Source organism: Schistocerca nitens, chromosome 3 (assembly GCF_023898315.1).
Source record: "Schistocerca nitens isolate TAMUIC-IGC-003100 chromosome 3, iqSchNite1.1, whole genome shotgun sequence".
In the NCBI taxonomy this organism is placed as follows: domain Eukaryota; kingdom Metazoa; phylum Arthropoda; class Insecta; order Orthoptera; family Acrididae; genus Schistocerca; species Schistocerca nitens.
The window spans coordinates 772,888,445-772,910,265 of record NC_064616.1 but is presented as its reverse complement, the minus strand read 5'-3'; positions in this window follow the sequence as shown (position 1 = coordinate 772,910,265).

The window sequence follows — 21,821 nt, the reverse complement described above, 5'->3', positions numbered from 1 at the left end:
TTGTGGCGCTCACCTGCACGGCGCCAAACACGCATACGACCATCATTGGCACCAAGGCAGAAGCGACTCTCATCGCTGAAGACGACACGTCTCCATTCGTCCCTCCATTCACGCCTGTCGCGACACCACTGGAGGCGGGCTGCACGATGTTGGGGCGTGAGCGGAAGACGGCCTAACGGTGTGCGGGACCGTAGCCCAGCTTCATGGAGACGGTTGCGAATGGTCCTCGCCGATACCCCAGGAGCAACAGTGTCCCTAATTTGCTGGGAAGTGGCGGTGCGGTCCCCTACGGCACTGCGTAGGATCCTACGGTCTTGGCGTGCATCCGTGCGTCGCTGCGGTCCGGTCCCAGGTCGACGGGCACGTGCACCTTCCGCCGACCACTGGCGACAACATCGATGTACTGTGGAGACCTCACGCCCCACGTGTTGAGCAATTCGGCGGTACGTCCACCCGGCCTCCCGCATGCCCACTATACGCCCTCGCTCAAAGTCCGTCAACTGCACATACGGTTCACGTCCACGCTGTCGCGGCATGCTACCAGTGTTAAAGACTGCGATGGAGCTCCGTATGCCACGGCAAACTGGCTGACACTGACGGCGGCGGTGCACAAATGCTGCGCAGCTAGCGCCATTCGACGGCCAACACCGCGGTTCCTGGTGTGTCCGCTGTGCCGTGCGTGTGATCATTGCTTGTACAGCCCTCTCGCAGTGTCTGGAGCAAGTATGACACACCGGTGTCAATGTGTTCTTTTTTCCATTTCCAGGAGTGTAGTTTAGCGGACGTCGTGGCACCTGAGCTCTGGAGCACAATACGGTGATAGCCGGTCGCTATTGTAGCAGGACCGAAACGATAACTCGGAACTCTGCAAATCCTGGACGCAGGTGAGAGGAACGAAGAAGCGGCACCATGCAGGCTGGGTTATTTCCAAGCATTTTTACTCAGAAGCGTACCATTGTAAGAGTATAGCTTTTTCCTCGCAAACTTTCCGCGCTGGAGGACAAAAGACTAAAATATGGTTGGTCGGCGTTCAGAAGAATCTGTATAGAGGGAGAATATGCCGTGGTTTCGGAAATATGATTCGTTTTCGGAATTACGAGGGTGGGGAGCCGAACCTTGCTGGGAAACCAGCAGTGGAGAGACGAGGTCTTCCGTTGTGAGCGCCCGTGTGTGACGGTCGCTCGGTATCAGCTTTGTTGGTACAGACTGACTTGCTGTCTTTACTCTCAGGAGAGTTTATAGTTAGAACAGTTAGGCACTGTACTGTTGCGAATCTTCTGGCCTTCACCTTCGGGTTGGAAGTCGTCGTTGAGTATGCAGCGTTCAGTAATTGAGAGCGCTTCTTCTGCCTATACTTACGTTGAGACGTTATCTGAACTCCGTCCTTGTGGCTGGGAGTTCGCGTTTCTCGTCTGTAGAACACAGAGAGGAGAAGACAGTATTGGAGTATATTAGTCAGATTACCGCCTTGTGTCGTCCTAGTGTTTGAAAGAGTTTATTTGTGGCTGGAGTTCTTCCATCGTCGCAGACGAGTACGAGAACCACCACTTCGACGCAACGGACGCAGTACACTTGGTGACATCGCAAATTGCTTCGGCTTATTAGGGCTATAAAGCTAAACAGCTGTGATCACGTTAGTTTATTTCCACTGAGGTTCCACACCACCGTAGATCATCTTTGAAAGTAGTGTCCTCTAGTGTTTGGTACGTAGATGATGTCAGTCATTTCGCGTTAGTGATATTAGACCGCTCAGCCACAATAAAGGGCAGAGTCGGGCAATTGATTAATAATTTTAGTTAGGAAATATAGACAATTGTACTTAAATGGTTCATTTTAATCTATAATAAATATATACTGAACAACAACGTTTATCATATAGTAGTATTAGTTGCCTTCATCATTCATTTATGTTTAGATTGTAATTTATATGTAAGAAAGAGCATTAAGAGATCCGAAGATCTGCTTCAGGGGGTAGTCAGACGGGGCCAAATCATCATTTTAGCGTTTATTATTTTCCGTTGCGCACATTCATTTTTACACCCGCCTGGAGTAGATCTTGGAACTATTATGGAGCCACCACAAGCTTGCACAGTGCCTTCTTGACAACTTGGGTCCATGGATTCGTGGGGTCTACGGCGCGCTCGAACCCTACCATCAGATCTTACCAATTGAAATCGAGACACATCTGACCAGGTCACGATTTTCCAATCATCTAGCGTCCAAACGATGTATTCACGAGCCCAGGAGAAGGCGAAGTAGTGCTGTTAGCAAAGGCACTCGCTTCGGTCGTCTGCTAGTATAACCCATTAACGCCAAACGTCGCCGCACTGTCCTGCCATATGTTATGCGGTTATTTCACGCAGTGTTGCTTGGCTGTTAGCATTGACAACTCTACGCATATGGCGCTGCTTTCTGTCGTTAAGTGAAGTCCATCGGCTACTGTGTTGTTTGATATTCTCGTCACAGTCTTAACACTGTGGATCTCGGAATATCGATTTCTCTAACTATTTCCGAAATGGAATGTCACATGCGTCTATCTCCAACTACCATTCCGCGTTCAAAGTCTGCGAATTCCCGTCGTGCGACCATAATTACTTCGGAAGCCTTTTCATATGAATCCTCGGGGTACAAATGACAGCTTCGTCCATGTACTGCCCTTTTATACCATGTGTATGCTGTACTACCGCCATCAGCATATGTGCATAGCTGTATCCCATGATTTTTGTCACCTCAGTGTGTACTGAGGGCCGTGAGTAAACACTTGCATTTTTGTAACATAATAAACAACAAAAATATTACGTCATTCACAAATGAATTCATATCATCGATATTGATACGTTGTAGAATTTTTGAGCATATACTGCGTTCCAACATCATGCAATATCTCAAAGAAAACGATCTATTGACACAAAATCAGCTCGGGTTCAGAAAGTATCGTTCTTGTAAAACACAACTGGATCTTTATTCAATGAAGTAATGAGTGTTATCGACAGATTTCTAGCTGATTCCATATTTCTACCTTTCCAGAAGGCTTTTGACACAATTTCTCACAAGTGACTTCTAATCAAATCGCGTGCCTGTGGAGTATCGTCTCAGTTGTGCGACTGCATTCGAGATTTCATGTTAGAAAGCTTACAGTTCGCAGTAATTGATGGGAAATCAACTACTGAAGACGAAGTGACATCTGGGCCTACCCGAGGAAGTGTTGTAGGCCAGAGCCGGCCAGAAATTCTGCACGCGTGCGGTGCTCCTGCACATGTGCAACTTCCGGCTCACAGCGTGCAAGCCGCAGCCGTCAGCGTTCATGTAGTGTAGGTTTCTACATACAGATGTCGCTTTATCCACTTGCTGCGATACTCTGTACCGGGGAATTCTAGTGCTCTTTCCACAGCTTGCAAGCCAACCATGGGAAGGTATTTCGCGTATTAAACATTTAAAATACTGTCACAGTCTACTCATTGAGACGTCTACTTTTATGTTAACAGTTTAACCCAGTAAGACAAGTAATACAGTTAACAACCGTGGGTTTTTATTAAGGCAGCTTAACTGACGGCACGTAAATACGAGTAATGTTTTTGATCTAGTATTTAAGAAAGAGAGCACTTAGCGACTTCCAACGAACCTTATTCATGATTTCAAATAACATTAAACTAATGCAAGGTTTCCTATAACTAATTCTCGGTGCCCTCAGTTACACCCACATAATTTCTGTCTCACTGACCTCTGAACAGAATGATAACCGCAGACCTCTCGATGATTACCTGTTATTTCAATACCATTATTGCTACATCTTTCATCAGCTCCGTCTGAAATCTGCATAATAACCGACAATTAGATGAATGTTACGTTTTATCGACTTCAGCTGAGCGTAGCCCTTCACACATTAAAAAAAAAAAAAACGTAAATGTAAGTATACATTGGAACAATCGGTTTAATGACTAACTTTCCTGATAATAATGTAACATGGAGCAGAATGAGACACTAATGCACAGTTAGTAAACAATAATTTTCAATTATGAAAGGAATAAATCCAAACACGTTTATCACTGGTCATGAGAAACGATAATCGAGTTGATGTGTCTCATCCATTTTCTTAAGGACATTTAATTTTGCTTGCTGTTCTTCACTCTTGAGTACACTACACTCGTCTTTGTGATATGTATTGTAGTGTCTTTCAATTGAAAACTTACGCTGGCCGCCTATTATTCGGCGGCATAGCAAACACTGTGAGTTTTCACCAACGGCTACAAAAAAGAATTGCAGTTCCCAGTCATTTTTAAACGACTGAGAACATAGATCTCCCGTCCTTCGCTTCTTCACAGTACCTGCCATTTCTCAGTACTTCTCTGTTAAGGTTACGGTTACCAGGGGTAAACGAGACTGGGTATGTTGCGCTCTTGCTTGTACCACATAAACAGGGAAGTGAAGCCGCCGCCGTTCATTTAGGGGACATGTCTAATAACAGATGTCGCTGTCGCTCGCTGTCGCACACGTGCGCACATGTGCAGCACTTCCGCACGTCTGCACACAGTGCAGCTTTTGGCCGGCCCTGTTGTAGGCCCTCTGCTGCTCTTAATCTGTGTAAACGAGCAGCGCTCTTACTTTGTTTGATAATGACGCAGTCGTTTACCGTCCGGAAAAGGCGCAATGAGATGGAAAGTAATTGCAAAAAGATTTATACAAGGTATTGCTGTTGTGCAAAAACCAATGAAAACTTTGAGGTCCTCTACACGAGCAATAAAAAATTCCGTTAAATTTCGGTTACACTATAAACGACACTAATTTAAAGGCGGTAAATTCAGCTAACTATCTAGGGGCTATAATACGGGTGGCCACTACGAGGTTCGCGGACCGCGTGCGCTTCTTGCTTCAGAGTAGTGAGGCGCTTGCATAAAGTATCAAAATATCGCAATTTTAACAAGTAAAAAAGTGATACACACTTCTACAATGAGGTGACAAAGGTCATGGGATACCTCCCAACATCGTGACGGACCTCCTTTTGCCCATGGTAGTGCGGCAAGTCGACGTGGCATGGACTAAACAAGTCGTTGGAAGTCGGCTGCAGAAATATAGAACCATGCTACCTGTATAGCGTCCATAATTACGAATGTGTTGCCAGTGCAGGATTTTGTGCACGAACTGACCTCTGAATAACGTCCCATAAATCGATGGGTGGCCAAATTATTCGCTCGAATTGTCTAGAATTTCTTGAAACAGTCGCGACAGTTGTGGGTCGGGAAGGTGCGTTGTTATCCATAAAAATGGCTCTGAGCACTATGGGACTCAACTGCTGTGGTCATAAGTCCCCTAGAACTTAGAACTACTTAAACCTAACTAACCTAAGGACATCACACACATCCATGTCCGAGGCAGGATTCGAACCTGCAACCGTAGCAGTCGCACGGTTCCGGACTGCGCGCCTAGAACCGCGAGACCACCGCGGCCGGCTGTTATCCATAAAAATTCCATTGTTGTTTGCGAACATGAAGTCCATGGATGGCTGTAAATGGTCTCCAAGTAGCCGAACATAAACATTTCCAGCCAAGGATCGGATACCGAACGAGGTGGCGCAGTGGTTAGCACACTGGACTCGCATTCGGGAGGATGACGGTTCAAACCCGTCTCCGGCCATCCTGATTTAGGTTGTCCGTGAGGTCGGCCGCTGTGGTCGAGCGGTTCTAGACGCTTCAGTCCGTAACCATGCGGCTGCTACGGTCGCAGGTTCGAGTCCTGCCTCGGGCATGGATGTGTGTGATGTCTTTAGGTTAGTTAGGTTTAAGTAGTTCTAAGTCTAGGGGACAGATGACCTCAGATGTTAAGTCCCATAATGCTTAGAGCCATTTGAACCATTTTGTTTTCCTTGATTTCCCTAAATCGTTTCAGGCAAATGCCAGGATGGTTCCCTTGAAAGGGCACGGCCGATTTCCTTCCCAATCCTTCCCTAATCCGAGCTTGTGCTCCGTCTCTAATGGCCTCGTTATCGACGGGACGTTAATCCATAATCTCCTCCTCCAAAGATCGGTCCAATTGGACCAGAGGGCCCAGTCTATTCCATGGAAACAAAACCCACACCATTATGAAGCCACCACCAGCTTGCATAGTGCCTTGTTGACAACTTGGGTCCATGGCTTCGTGGCGTCTGGGTCACACTCGAAATCTACCTTCAGCTAGTACCAACTGAAATCAGGACTCATTTGATTAGTCCACGACTTATCCAATCGTTTAGGATCCAACTGACACCGTCACGAGCCCCGGAGAGGATCTGCAGGTGATGTCGTGCTGATACTAAGGCACTCACGTCCATCATCTACTGCCAAACCACTGTCCTTTTATACCTTGTGTACGCGATACCACCGCCATCTGTATATGTGCATATCGCTATCAAAAATGGTTGAAATGGCTCTGAGCACTATGTGACTTAACATCTGAGGTCATCAGTCCCCTAGAACTTAGAATTACTTAAACTTAACTAACCTAAGGACATCACATACATCCATGCCCGAGGCAGGATTCGAACCTGCGACCGTAGCAGTCGCGCGGTTCTGGACTAAAGCGCCTAGAACCGCCCGGTCACAGCGGGCGGCCATATCGCTATCCCATGACTTGTCATCTCAATGTACACTACTGGCCATTAAAATTGCCACACCACGAAGATGACGTGCTACAGACGCGAAATTTAACCGACAGGAAGAAGATGCTGTGATATGCAAATGATTAGCTTTATAGAGCATTCACACAAGGTTGGCGCCGGTGGTGACGCCTACAACGTGCTGACATGAGGAAAGTTTCCAACCGATTTCTCATACACAAACAGCAGTTGACCGGCGTTGCCTGGTAAAACGTAGTTGTGATGCCTCGTGTAAGAAGGAGAAACGCGTACCATCACGTTTCCGTCTTTGATAAAGGTCGGATTGTAGCCTATCGCGATTGCGGTTTATCGTATCGCGACATTGCTGCTCGCGTTGGTCGAGATCTCAGGAGAGAAATGAAAACTCGGATACGAGTATCAGCCGACGACGACCCGTTTATCATTCGCATTTCTTCTTGATGTAGCAATTTTAATGCCCAGTAGTGTATATGGCTGCGTCCACGCTGCACGCGCCGCGCCGCGTACAAACGCGCGATTCAAAGCAGCACTGAACGGCGCATAGCAGGGCAAAGGTAGAGCAGAGTGTTCGTAGCAACGCAGGAATGTTCCAGTGTGCGCGTGTGGGTCTCATTAAAAGTAGAAAACAAGAAACGCCGTCCTAACAGCGTCGCGCACGAACGAACCATTTCCTTTGATGCACCGACACTGTGCGGAACTGACTCATTGCTGCCCAGAGAGGCGCGCTTTGCAGCACACACCTGACGCGCCGCGCAGCACTGCGCCGTAAACCACTTTTGTTGGTTTTGCGCTTCAAGGAGCGGCCGGTGTGGACGCGGCCTTTACAAAAGGAACTCCTCGCATAAACTCATAAGCGTGTAACGTTCTTGTCGATTTGACAATGCACGCCGCGCCGCACATGTATGTAGCAGCGCCGTATCGACGTGCGGCAGTCAGTAGCCGGTCACATTGCAGCTAATAACGTGGTAACTTTCCTGCGAGCAGTGACGTTGTTTAAGTAAACTTTTGATTATTGCTGGTGTGCTAACAGTTACAATGTTATCTAAGAATCGTAAGAAAAGGAGAGAGAGTTTAATAAAGAATGGCAGGAACAACTCCTTTTTATAGAGAGGAACGGTACACCAATGTGTCTTTTGTGTTGTCACAGTACAAGGCTAGTAATCACAAACGCTGTCATTACACTAATCACAGTGGTTTCTGCAAAGACTTTTCCTCTTCGTTCTCAGTTTAGGAAAGCTAAATTTTCGTCATTAAAGGAAAAATTTGAAGGGCAGAAGAGGGTTATGACATTGTTTACCAGGGAAGTAAATTTAACAACCGACGCTGGCTTAGTTTTGGCTTCTAATATAGCAAAATCAAAGAAACCATACACAAGGGGCAGTGTGTAGAGGTCATTATTGCACAAGTTGTTGCTATTTCAGACCCCGAAAGTAAGAAACTACAAAAACTGGTTAACCAAATGCCCGCTTCTAGACATACAATAGAGAGGCGAGTTTCTGTTAATAGTGACGATAATGTAAGTGAATCACAAAAAATATAAGTGACTGCTTAGCAATGAGTCTGACTTTTGATAAGTCTACAGACATCCAAGATAAACCGCAACTTGCAATATATATGAAATATATATCAAATAACTTGGAGGCAGTGTAAGAGCTGTTAGACCTTGTTCATTGAAGGATATTACTCTAGGTTGTGACATGAAAGGAACCCTGGATGGTGTTTCAGTGAACGATTCAGAGCTTACTGGAAAGATTGCCAGTATTTCCACCGAAGGTGCACCGATTATGACAGGTAAAAACTAAGGCCTTGTGTGTGTTTTAAATACTGACACTTCATACACTGACTTCTTATCTGTCCACTGTATAATTTATAGAGAACATTTAGCATATAAATACTTTCAATGCCCACACGTTATGCAGGTGGTGCTAAAAATTGTCAGCTACATTCGCTCAAATGCCAAAACACACCTACAGTTAAAAAAAAATGGTTCAAATGGCTCTGAGCACTATGGGACTTAACATCTGAGGTCATCAGTCCCCTAGAACTTAGAACTACTTAAACCTAACTAACCTAAGGACATCACACACATCCATGCCCGAGGCAGGATTCGAACTTGCGACCGTAGCAGTCGCGCGGTTCTGGACTGAAGCGCCTAGAACCGCTCGGCCACAGCGGTCAGCCCAGACAGCTCAAATCCTTCACAGAAGAAATCAGCAATGACGACCTTCCTGATGACGTGTCTTTATATTGTTTAGTAACCTTCTAGGCTGATTTTTCTAATTACTGAATCCAGTCAAGTAATTTCTTCAAGAAAAAGGAAAATCTTTCCTGCAGCTTGACGAGCCACTGTGGTTGTTAGATATGGCCTTTTTTAACGATATTGTTCAGCATTTACAAGCACTAAACACATCGTTATAAGCAAGAGTTAAAATTATTTCTGATTTAGAGCAATCTGTGTTCAGCTTGTTCAGCTTTCATACCAAATTAAGACTCTTTCGGAAAGACCTTGAGACTAAAATATTTGCTCATTTCATACGCTTGAAGAAAATTATTGAAAGCCTTCCTTTAGTTCAGTTGCAAATACAAAATTGTTTAAGTAGAATGTCTGCCCTTGCTGAAGAAAAAAATGTCATGTTTAATGATTTGAGGGCACTGAAACCTTCATTTTCATTCACGGAAAGTCCTTTCCTTCTTGATGCTTCCTAAGATTATTAAGGATACAGCAGTTGTGCAGATGGAGCTACCGGAACTTCAGGAGGACTATAATCAACACTCAAGTTTATCACATCTAAATATAGATCTTTCTGTCTCATGAACATTTAAGTGAACTTGTGCAAACTGTGCTCACCAATTATCAGCCAGTTTTAAAACAGCTCACAACAAAAGTAAACACTCCAAAAAGCATATCACAAATGTAGCTTTCAGTTCCTTGTTGTGAAATAAAATAATTCAATAATGACATTTTTAAAATAGTGTTTCTTCGTTGATGTTTATTATTAACCCCTAAAAAATGCGGCTTGCTTCGAAACAGCACCATAAGTTTGTGACTCCCAAAGCTAAGGTAAATGGCCACCCCTGGGCTGTAAGTTTTAAGATTTCCCCTTGTGTTCACGAACCAGCCTGCGACGTTACCTAATGAATTTTCTGCTGAATAGTTCCTCTCTAAACAGCGTCACACAGGAGCAAACCAGTTGCGACTTTACCTGTTGATGCACGCACCTTAGGTGATTGGACTATGAACAGCTGTTTTTAAGAGGAACAGCTTAATGTAGTCATGGGGTCGAGCCGCGAACCCCTGCTATCATGCTTAGCAGTTAACTTGCTGCAAGTAATAATCTGTAGCTATGATACTGCAGTCTGATAGTCTATGCATCGGCTGGAATTGCGAATTAATAAAATATATAGATACATAAAATAAAGTATAAATGAATTATTTAATAAAAAGGGTTCTATTCTAAGGTCTGTAATTGAGGTAGACGATAGAGAATTATGCTGAATAATGTTTAGTCACGAATGTACATCTCAAATAAACGGAAAGTGATCCTATGGTTTCCAATTACAATACACACAGAAATAACCTTATCAAATACAGCAAAGTTACGTTGAGAGCATTAAGAGAATGGTAGCAGAACCCTCAAGCTAAATAGTAATCCAAGACGCGCAGAAACTTAGTCCATTTCGTGATCGCAATACACGAAATATTCACCAGCTCAAAAGAGTTCAGAGTTCAACGTAAGCGGGATAACGAGTTGAAACTCATACTCAGCTATGCTCAACTCCGTAATGCATTTGGAAAAAAGTTAGAGTATCGTACTAGCCATTCATCGCTCAGAATCAGTCACCTACACGACTGAATAACTCACGTCACCTTGGGGAGATCTGCATACTTCCAGAACTCGACATAAAGTGTCTCAGAGTTAAAGTCTGGTAGTAGCCATTCACCACTCAGAATCAATCACCCATACGACCATAACACACACGTAACCACAGGCAGGTCTGCTCTCATCCAGAACAAAAATAAAAATAAAAGTGTCCTCCTTCTTCGAGATCTAACGTAAGAGTGCCACGAACCTTTCCCGTCAGTGCACCACTCGAAAAGTGTCCATCTCCACTTGACTCCAATCATAATCCTTCACTGCCTGCTTTTCCATTGGCTTAAGGCCATCAGCAGCAACAATATATCATTCTTACGTACCACAGACGTGATTTGACTCAACATGACAACTTCCTGCGCTGCACTAATAAATTGTTGTTGTCGTCTTCAGTCCAAAGACTGGTTTGATGCAGCTCTCCATGGACTCTATCCTGGGCAAGCCGCTTCATCTCTGAGTAACTACTACAACCTACATCCTTCTGAATCTGCTTACTGTATTCATCTCTTGGTCTCCCTCTGCGATTTTTACCCTCCACGTTTCTCTCCAGTACTAAATTGGTGATCCCTTGATGCCTCAGAACATGTCCTACCAACCGATCCCTTCTTCTAGTCAAGTTGTGCCACAAATTTCTCTTCTCCCCAATCCTATTCAATACCTCCTCATTAGTTATGTGATCTACCCATCTAATCTTCAGCATTCTTCTGTAGCACCACATTTCAAAAGCTTCTATTCTCTTCTTGTCCAAACTATTTGTCGTCCATGTTTCACTTCCATACATGGCTTCACTCCATACAAATACTTTCTGAAAGGACTTCCTGACACTTAAATCTATACCGATGTCAACAAATTTCTCTTCTTGCCATTGCCAATCTACGTTTCATATCCTCCCTACTTCGATCATCATCAGTTATTTCGCTTCCCAAAAAGCAGAATCCATATAGTACTTTAAGTGTCTCATTTCATAACCAAATTCTCTCAGTATCACTTGATTTAATTCGACCACATTCCATTATCCTCGTTTTGCTTTTGTTGGTGTTAATCTTAGACCCTCCTTCCAAGACACTGTCCATTCCGTTTAACTGCTCTTCCAAGTCCTTTGCTGTCTCTGACAGAATTAAAATGTCATCGGCGAACCTCAAAGTTTTTACTTTTTCTCCATGGATTTAAATTCCTACTCCGAATTTTTTTTTTTGTTTTCCTTACTGCTTGCTCGATATACAGATTGAATAACATCAGGGACGGGCCACAAACCTGTCTCACCCCCTTCTTAACCACTGCTTCCCTTATGTGCCCCTCGACTCTTATTAGCTGCGATCTGATTTCTGTGCAAATTGCAAATAGCCTTTCGCTCCCTGTATTTTAGCCCTGCCACCTTTAGAATTTGAAAGAGACTATTCCAGGCAACATTGTCAAATGTTATGAAATGCTATGAACGTACCTTTATCATTCCTTAACCTATCATCGTAGGGTCAGTATTGCCTCGCGTGCTCCTAGATTTCTGCGGAATCCAAACTGATCTTCCTCGAGGTCGATTTCTATCAGTTTTCCCATTCTTCTGTGTTAGTATTTTGCAACCGTGATTTGTTAAACCGATAGTTCGGTTATTTTCATACCTGTCAGCATCTCCTCTCTTTGGAATTGGGATTATTATATCCTCCTTGAAGTCTGAGGGTATTTCGCCTGTCTCATACATCTTGCTCAACAAATGGAAGAGTTTTGTCATGGCTGGCTCTCCCAAGGCTATCAGTAGCTCTAAGGGAATGTTGTCTACTCCTGGGGCCGTGTTTCGACTTAAGTCTTCCAGTGCTTTGTCAAATTCTTCACGCAGCATCATATCTCCCATCTCAGCTTCATCTACATCCTTTTCCATTTCCATAATGTTGCCTTAAAGTACATCTCCCTCGTATAGACCCTCTATATACCCCTTCCACCTTTCTGCTTTCCCTTCTTTGCTTGGAACTGGTTTTCTATCTGAGCTCTTGATATTCTTTTCTCCAAAGGTCTCTCTAATTTTCCTGTAGGCAGTACCTATCTTACTCCTAGTGATATATGCCTCGACATCCTTACATCTGTCCTCTAGCCATTCCTGGTTAGCCATTTTGCGCTTCCCGTCTATCTCATTTTTTAGATGTTTGTATTCCCTTTCACCTGCCTCATTTATTGCGTTTTTATTTTATAAATTTAATATCTCTTGCGTCAGCCAAGGATCTCTACTAGCCTTCGTTTTTTTTACCTACTTGGTCCTCTGCTGCCTTCACTATTTCGCCTCTCAAAGCTACGCATTCTGATTCTACTGTATTCCTTTTTCCTGTTCTTGTCAGTCGTTCCCTAACGCTCCCTCTGAAACTCTTAACAACCTCTGGTTCTTTCAGTTTATCCAGGTCCCATCTCCTTAAATGCCGGCCTTTTTGCAGTTTCTTCAGGTTTAATCTCCAATTCATAACCGCTAAATTGTAGTCAGAGTCCACATCTGCCCATGGAAATGTCTCACAATTTAAAGTCTGGTTCCGAAATCTCTGTCTTACCATTATATAATCAGTCTGAAAGATTCCAGATGTCTTCCACGTATACAATCTTCTTTCATGATTCTCAAACCAAGTGTGTGCTATGGTTAAATTGTGCTCTGTGCAAAATTCTACCAGACGGCTTCCTCTTACGTTCATTTCCTCCAGTCCATTTTCACCTACTACTTTTCCCTCTCTTCCTTTTACTACTTTCTAATTCCAGTTCCCTTGACTACCTGAATAATTTCTGTTATCTCATCATACATTTCCACCATCTCCTCCTCATCTGCGGAGCTAGTTGGCATATAAACTTGTACTACTGTGGTGGATGTGGGCTTTGTTTCTATCTTGGCTATAATAATGCGTTCACTATGGTGTTCGTAGTAGTTTACTCGTGTTCCTATTTCATTATTAATTATTGAACATACTCCTGCATTACCCCTATCTGATTTTGTATTTATAACCCTGTATTCACCTGACCAGAAGTCATGTTCCTCCTGCCACCGACTTCACTGATTCCCGCTATATCTAGCTTTAACCTATCCATTTCCCTTTTTAAATTTTCTAACCTACTTGTCCGATTAAGCGATCTGACATTTCACGCTCCAGCCCTTAGAACGCCAATTTTGTTTCTCGTGATAACGACATCCTCCTGAGTAGTCCTCACCCGGAGATCCGAATGGGCGACTATTTTACCTCCGGAGTATTTTTCCCACGGCGTTGCCAACATCATTTAACCATAGAGTAAAGCTGCATGCCCTCGGGAAAAATTTCGGCTGTAGTTTCCCTTTGCTTTCAGCCGTTCGCAGTACCAGCACAGCAAGGCTGTTTTGCCTGATGTTACAGTACCAGATCAGTCAATCAACCAGACTGTTACCCCAGCAACTACTGGAAAGTCTGCTGCCCCTCTTCAGGAGCCACACGTTTGTCTGGCCTCTCATCAGAACCCCTGCCTTGTGGTTGCACCTACGGTACGGCTATCTGTATCGCTGAGGCAAGCAAGCCCCCCACCCCCACCACCATTACCAATGGCAAGGTCCATGGTTCATGGGGAGAACTCATGTATTACAACTATATTTAAATAAAGAAATGTTATAAACATTCAGTATCACCCAATTGATTCACAATAATTACAAATAAAGCTTTGTTCATAAATAAATAAGCTAGTATTCTTGCGCAAGTGCATTCACGTTAAATGATAACAAATTGTCATTAAATATTGTTTAAACAATTATTTAGATCTGCTTGTTAGAAGCGTCTTTTGGATCTCTTTTCAATAGTTATGTAAAATAACACGTGGGATTAACCACTTCTTAATTTACCATGGTTCTGTATTAGTAATTGTAATCAACAGTTAAAAAAATATCTGGCAAAAGTAATAACATATTCGTTAAATTCGACAAGATATGAGGTATTCGTGCTGCATTCAGTTGCTGTGTTATTGTGGAGAATATGATGTTCTGACAGACATTTGCATAATGAAAAAGATCTAAAAAAGGCCCAATAAATGAAATAAATACAGATATGCAGCTTTCAGGGGTGGCAGCTGTAGTACGAAACTATCATCTGAGATGACGTTTGTTGAAATCACATGAAGCATTTAAAAGTTGATAATTCAGAGGTTCCTTTTGAAAATGTTTTTAAAGATAATGAAATTGTTGTTGTGTCACTGGATGCGCCTAATTTTTTTTGAGATCGCGATGTATTCATATTTGGTTTATTATTTGACTGTGATATATTGCTGACGCCGTTTTGCAGATTATCTGACAAACCGCCATTGCTGGTGCATCGCCGGCCCTCTTAAGAGATCGACCGTCGTTCAAATTCCCCGTACAAGAATTTACCCTCATCTGGCCCGTCGCTGACGTGTCAGCACCTTGACTCACCTGGAACGGTCGCTCCCGCGGCTCTTTGGCTGAGCTTGACACGCCCACGCGCTGAGCCCCGGGCCGGCTAGTATTCAGCCGCACAAGCTAGTTCATCTTGCTTCATATTAATTGTAAGCGGCCGAATAGCTTGCCTGCAAAGGCGTAAGGTTAGAACTCCCCTTAAATTCGGACCATCTCAGAGATAATGTAGTGAGGGATGTGAACCAAAGACTGCATTTCATTGGCAGAACACTTAGAAGATGCAATAGGTCTAGTGAAGAGGTTGTCTACACTACGCTTGTCTGTCCCCTTCAGGAGCACTGCTGCACGGAATGGTATCGTTACCAGCCAGGATTGATGGAGGAAATCGAAAAAGTTCAGCTCTTTTCGTATTATCGCGAAATAGGGGAAAGACTGTCACCAATTTGATAAGCAAGTTGGGGTGGCAATCACTAAAACAAAGGCGTTTCTCGTAGCAGCGAGATATTTTAAAGAAATTTCGATCACCAACTTTCTCCGCCAAATCCCAAAATATTTTGTTGCTTCTCACCTGTATAGGGAGAAATGACCATCGAAATAAAATAAGAGAAATCAGAGCTCGCACGGAAAGATCTCTGTATTCATTTTATACATGTGTTATTCGAGAGTGAAACGGTCGAGAAATATTCTGAAAGTGGTTGTGCGAACCTTATGCCAAAGTGTAAAGTGCAGAGTAATCATGCCTACGTAGATCTAAATTACTCAAAATAAGTTTTGCACTACTCCAATGATTTCGATAGTTTGTGTTTTTTATTAGGTCTACAACTTTGCTTCCGCCGTTTTACAAAGTGGGGTTCCGGTGGGTGCTCTTAGGTGTAATACAATAAGCTTAGGCATCTATAAACATAATGCCATAAAATATTAGTCGATTTGTGATTGAATGATAGCATTATTCTCGATTAAGTATGTCACCTTACGTACCCATTTCTCGTCATTTGCGGGAAGTTTTAATTTTCTGCTTTAACATGAAGAAATCTGCGGCTGTGGCTCTTAAAATGCTGGGTAAGAGCAATGGTGAGGGAACTATTAGAGGAAGAACGTGCAGAGAATGTTTTCAACGCCTTAATAACGGTGATTTTGATGTCGAGGACCGGCATGACGTTGGAAGACAGAACGTTTTCGTAGCTACTGAAACAGACGAATACAGTCACAGGACATCATTATCGAAAGCAGTTGATGCGTTCGAGCCCAGCACTGAAACACAAACGGCCACAATACAGCGATAGACACGTAAAGGTAATTTTGCAGCACGTCAGTGCTCGACCCCATGTCGCAAAACCCGTCAAATGGAAACGTTGAAATGAGAAGTCCTATCCCTCCCGCCGTATTCTCCATACCTTGCACTCTCTACCACCTTTTTCGATCAGTGGCATACAGTCTGGCTGACCAGCGCTTCCGATCATACGAACAAGTGCAAAATTGAATCGATTCATGGATCCGCACAAAAGACGCCCAGTTCTTCCGCCATGGGATTCGTATGCTATCCGAAAGATGGAAGAATATAGTGGCCAGCGATGTGCAGTATTATGCATCATAATTTTTTTGTAAGTTTTTCACAATAAAGCCTCGAACTTCGAGAAAAAAACCGGTGGAAGCAAAGTTGTAGACCTAGTAGCACAGGAAATCGCCACGTACAGCCACCTGTATAAGGATGGTAGAGTACAAGGTTAAGTAGAGCGCACTTTATCTCCAAACGTAAATAGAATACTGTGGCTTGTGTACACTTTTCAGTCCGCTAATATGCCTCATAGCGTAATTTCAACCTTAGACCGAGCTTGCAGGAAGAGTTGTCAGCACGGGAAGTTGCCCGCTTAATTGGTGCCCACTATAGAGACGTCAAACAAACATTCAACTGTCGTGAGATACAAAACCTTGAAAATGTACCTCGTTGTGGTCACCCGCGGTCGACATCATCAGCTGATGACTGTTACATATTACACTGCCTGACAAAAAATGTGAAGCATACATAAGGGGAGGAGGAAACGAAATGTGACTTCGCTGTTTGAGAGGATATGTTTTGTTACCACAGTGATCAAAAAATCGGGTCAAATTTTCAATGAATTTAGCAATACGAGCCCACTTAGCAGTATGACGTTGCACTCTCTCTGGCCTAGATAAATGCACTGATTTGGATGATAAGTGTGTCATATAGCTTTTATGTCATGCCCTGAGCTAAACTGGCTTGCAACCGATGTAACTGGTCGTTGATATCCTTGATACTGGCACTGGGACGCAGTTGACGTTCGAGTTGGTCGAGTTGATCTACTGGGCATAGATCTGGGGATCTTAATCGCCACGAGAGTACCTCGAGATCACGCAGACAGTTCATAGCGATATGTGCCATGTGCGGGCGAGCATCGTCCTGTTGACGACACTGTTGCGTGAGAGGTAACACGTATGTCTGTGACGTACCGTTGTGCCATTAGAGTTCGCTCATTCACTACCAGCTGTGACCTGAAGCCATCCCCTATGGTTCCCCACACCAGGACGCCAGGACTAAACACCACTGTGCCTCTCCAAAACATTGGAAGAATGGGTCCTCTGCCCAAATCGCCGCCACAGGTACCGACGATAGTCATCTGGGGTAGTGCAGAACCGCAATTCATCGCTGAACACAAAGCGACGCCGCTCATCCGCAGTCCACGCTTCACAGTCACGGCTCCACTCCAGACGCAGCCGTTTCTTTTGTGGTGTTAACGGCAGCTTACGTATCGGATGATAATTCCCTAATCCAGCTCCAAATTCAGAAGAACGCAAAATTCTCAAGACTGGCTAAGTTCCACGGAAGCTCGAAATTTAGTGCGGACGTCAATGCGAGATGCTTTTGGTAGTTTCCACAATGAAACATTGTCTCAAAATATGGTAGAAGACCCAAAGAGCTTCTGGCCGTATGTAAAGTACAACAGTGGCAGAAAACAGTCAATACCGTCACTGCGCGATAGCGATGGAAATGTTACCGATGATGGTGTCCCTAAAGCGGAGTTACTAAATTCAGTTTTCCGCAATTCCTTCACGAAAGAAGGCGAAGTAAATATTCCAGAATCCGAAACCAGAATAGTTGTTAGCATGAGTGACTTAAAAGTAGATATCTTAGGTGTTGCGAAACAACTCAACAGGTTCCTTTCAGAGTATGCAGACACAATAGCGCCTTTCTTAGCAATCATATACAACCGCTCACTTGACGAAAGGTCTGTTCCTAAAGACTGGAAAGTAGCACAGGTCATACCAATATTCAAGAAAGGAAATAGGAGTAACCCATTGAATTACACCCATATCACTGACCTCAATTTGCAGTAGGATTTTGGAGCATATACTGTATCGAACATTATGAACCACCTTGAAGAAAATTACTTATTCATACATAACCAACACAGATTCAGAAAATATCGTTCTTGTGAAATACAGCTAGCTCTTTATTCCCATGAAGTAATAAGTGCTGTCGACAAGGGATCTCAGATCGATTCCATATTCCTAGATTTCCAGAAAGCTTTTGATACCGTTCCTCACAAGCGACTATTAATCAGATTGCGTGCATGTGGAGTATCGTCTCAGATGAGTGATTGGATTCGTGATTTCCTCGCAGACAGGTCACAATTCGTAGTGATAGACGGTAAATCATCGAGTAAAGCTGTCCGGTGTGGCCGAGCGGTTCTAGGCGCTTCAGTCTGTAACCGCGCGACCGCTACGGTCGCAGGTTCGAATCCTGCCTCGGGCGTGAATATGTGTGATGTCCTTAGGTTAGTTAGGTTTAAGTAGTTCTAAGTTCATAGTGCTCAGAGCCATTTGAACCATCGAGTAGAACAGAAATGATATCTGGCGTTCCGCAAGGTAGTATCATAGGCCCTCTGCTGTTCTTGATTTACATAAATGATCTAGGTGATAATCTGAGCAGCCGTCTCGGATTGCTTGCAGATGACGTTGTAATTTACCGTCTAGTAAAATCATCAGACGATCAGTTCCAATTACAAAATGATCTAGAGAGAATTTCTGTATGGTGCGAAAAGTGGCAATTGGCACTAAACAAAGAAAAGTGCGAGGTATTCCACATGGGTACTAAAAGAAATCCGATAAATTTTGGGTATACGAGAAATTGCACAAATCTAAGGGCTGTCAAGTCGACTAAATACCTAGGAATTACAATTACGAGCAACTTAAATTGGAAAGACCACATAGATAACATTGTGGGGAAGGCGAAACAAAGAGTGCGCTTTGTTGACAGTACACTTAGAAGATGCGACAAACCCACTAAAGAGACAGCCTACATTACACTTGTCCGTTCTCTGCTGGAATATTGTTGCGTGGTATGGGATCCTTACCAGGTAGGATTGACGGAGGACATCAAAAAAGTGCAAAGAAGGGCAGCTCGTTTCGTGTTATCGCGCAATAGGGGTGAAGTGTCACTGATATGATACGCGAGTTGGGGTGGCAGTCACTGAAACAAAGGTGGTTTTCTTTGTGGCGAGATCTATTTACGAAATTTCAATCACCAACTTTCTCTTCCGAATGTAAAAATATTTTTGACACCCTCCTACGTAGGCATAAATGATCATCATAATAAAATAAGAGAAATCAGAGCTCGATCGGAAAGATTTAGGTGTTCCTTTTTCCCACGCGCCATTCGAGAGTGGGTGGTACAGAAGTAGTATGAAAATGGTTCGATGAACCCTCTGGCAGGCACTTAAGTGTGAATTGCAGAGTAACCATGTAGATGTAGATGTAGATGCTAGTCTCCTGTCACTGGTGCAGGATGAAACAGAATGTTGCAGGGCGTTCGTTCCCTGTTCTCGGGCAGCAGGCGCAAACGTGAAGGGGTTACGACGTGCTTCGCGCATCATATGGCGATCCTCTCTTGAGGTGAACTTGACGACCAGTATGCATGTCCTCACGTTCTCTTGCAGTCCGACATTGGCCCACGTCAAGGTACGTGAAGGTGGACGACTGAATACTTGGAAAGGGACCTGCCTTAATGATGACGCTCTCTATTCACCGACGCGTTCAGGGTTTGTCTGACGCCCGATGATCGTCGTAGTAGACTATGGAGATAGCCAGGTACCAATGTAAAGGCTTGTTATAATTTAACTTCCGCTACTTCAGAAGGGTCGCAAGAAAAACGAGTGATCGTAGGACAAATGAAACTTCCTGGAAACATTTATAACGACTTGCGAGGGAGGAATTACGAATAAACAATTGAAAGAAACACAGTTTCGACACGAGAGGGTAATATTTGTTAATTGAGTGCCATGTTATTCCAGGTTACAAACACTGTTCGATGTAACGGCCATCCGCATCCGCAACAGCCTGGATCCGCAACACAGATACAATTTCACAATTTTTCTCAGCACTTTTAGAACGGTGGACCATGTAATGTTCAGCTGTCGTGACACATCTCGAGCACATTGCGCCCAGCATTCTCAGCCACAGCAATTTGTGACACAACTGGCCGTTGGCCTCTCTCACAGGAGCAATTCCTAAATCGCCAGTTAATTCGAACTTTCGAACCGTGTTCTTCAGCCCCAGTGGGGAAAGAGAACCTCTCCGTATTCCTTCAATACGTCGATACTCGCAAGGAGCAGCAGCACTATTGCTGTTGTTTTGATAAAACACTTTACGAGTAAAGCCCTGCTCGCCTTGTCCGGACCCATGTTGATTCTCATCCCTACTTCGTCGTACCAGGACCGGCGCCTAACCAGTAACAAAGTAAATCCTGCAACGCACAGTCTGAACATCATTTCTACAAATTTGGGTATCCATCCGGTAAATACGAGGGTTGGAACTTTAATGGTGGCAACTATTTATTTACAGCTCGTACAAAATAGAAACGTGTTTCAAAGTTTTACTGACCTTCAAAGTGGTCACCAGCATTGTGTATAACCCGTTGCCAGCGGTGTGGAAGTCGTAGGATACTCTTAGCAGTGCCAGTAGTGTTGAAAATTCGAGCGGCGCGGTCTATTGCCCGACGAATTTATAGCAGTTCTGAATTGAATGCCGAGAAGTGTTTCCTTCAGTTTAGAAATCGAGTTGAACTCACGAGGGCTTAAGTCAGGGGATTGCAGTAAGTGGTATAGCACTTAGCAGCCCCATATGTCAGACAAATCAGTAACAGCTTGCACTGTACGTGCTTGAGCATTGTCCTGCAAAATGATGTTCAGGTCCTGCAGAAAGTGTCATCACTTCTTTCTCTATGCTGTTTTTGGAACACAACCTACGACCAGCTTAGAGACAGAAGTGATGACACTTTCTGCAGGACCTGAACATCATTTTGCAGGACAATGCTCAAGCACGTACAGTGCAAGCTGTTACTGATTTGTCTGACATATGGGGCTGCTAAGTGCTATACCACTTACTGCAATCCCCTGACTTAAGCCCTCGTGAGTTCAACTCGATTTCTAAACTGAAGGAAACACTTCTCGGCATTCAATTCAGAACTGCTATAAATTCGTCGGGCAATAGACCGCGCCGCTCGAATTTTCAACACTACTGGCACTGCTAAGAGTATCCCACGACTTCCACGTCGCTAGCAACGGGTTATACACAATGCTGGTGACTACTTTGAAGGTCAGTAAAACTTTGAAACATGTATCTATTTTGTACGAGCTGTAAATAAATAGTTGCCACTATTGAAGTCCCAACCCTCGTAGTTTTCCGTCTACGTTGGATCACATAGCGGAAGTTTAATTACAATCACCCCCTACATCTCAGGCATAGAGTCCCACGGTTTCAGCAGCGAGCTGGTCAGAAATGGGTTTGACCGGTATTTTGTATGAACATTGGACACCTCTCATCACTATTGGGGATAATTTGATAGCTTCACATTATCGCGACAGCATCATTTAACATACTGCGCGCTTTAACTAACCTAGTATTTTTTCGCATTGTATGGCTTGCAGTGTAATATAGGTCGTAGTAAGACGTTTCAATGAATAGTTTA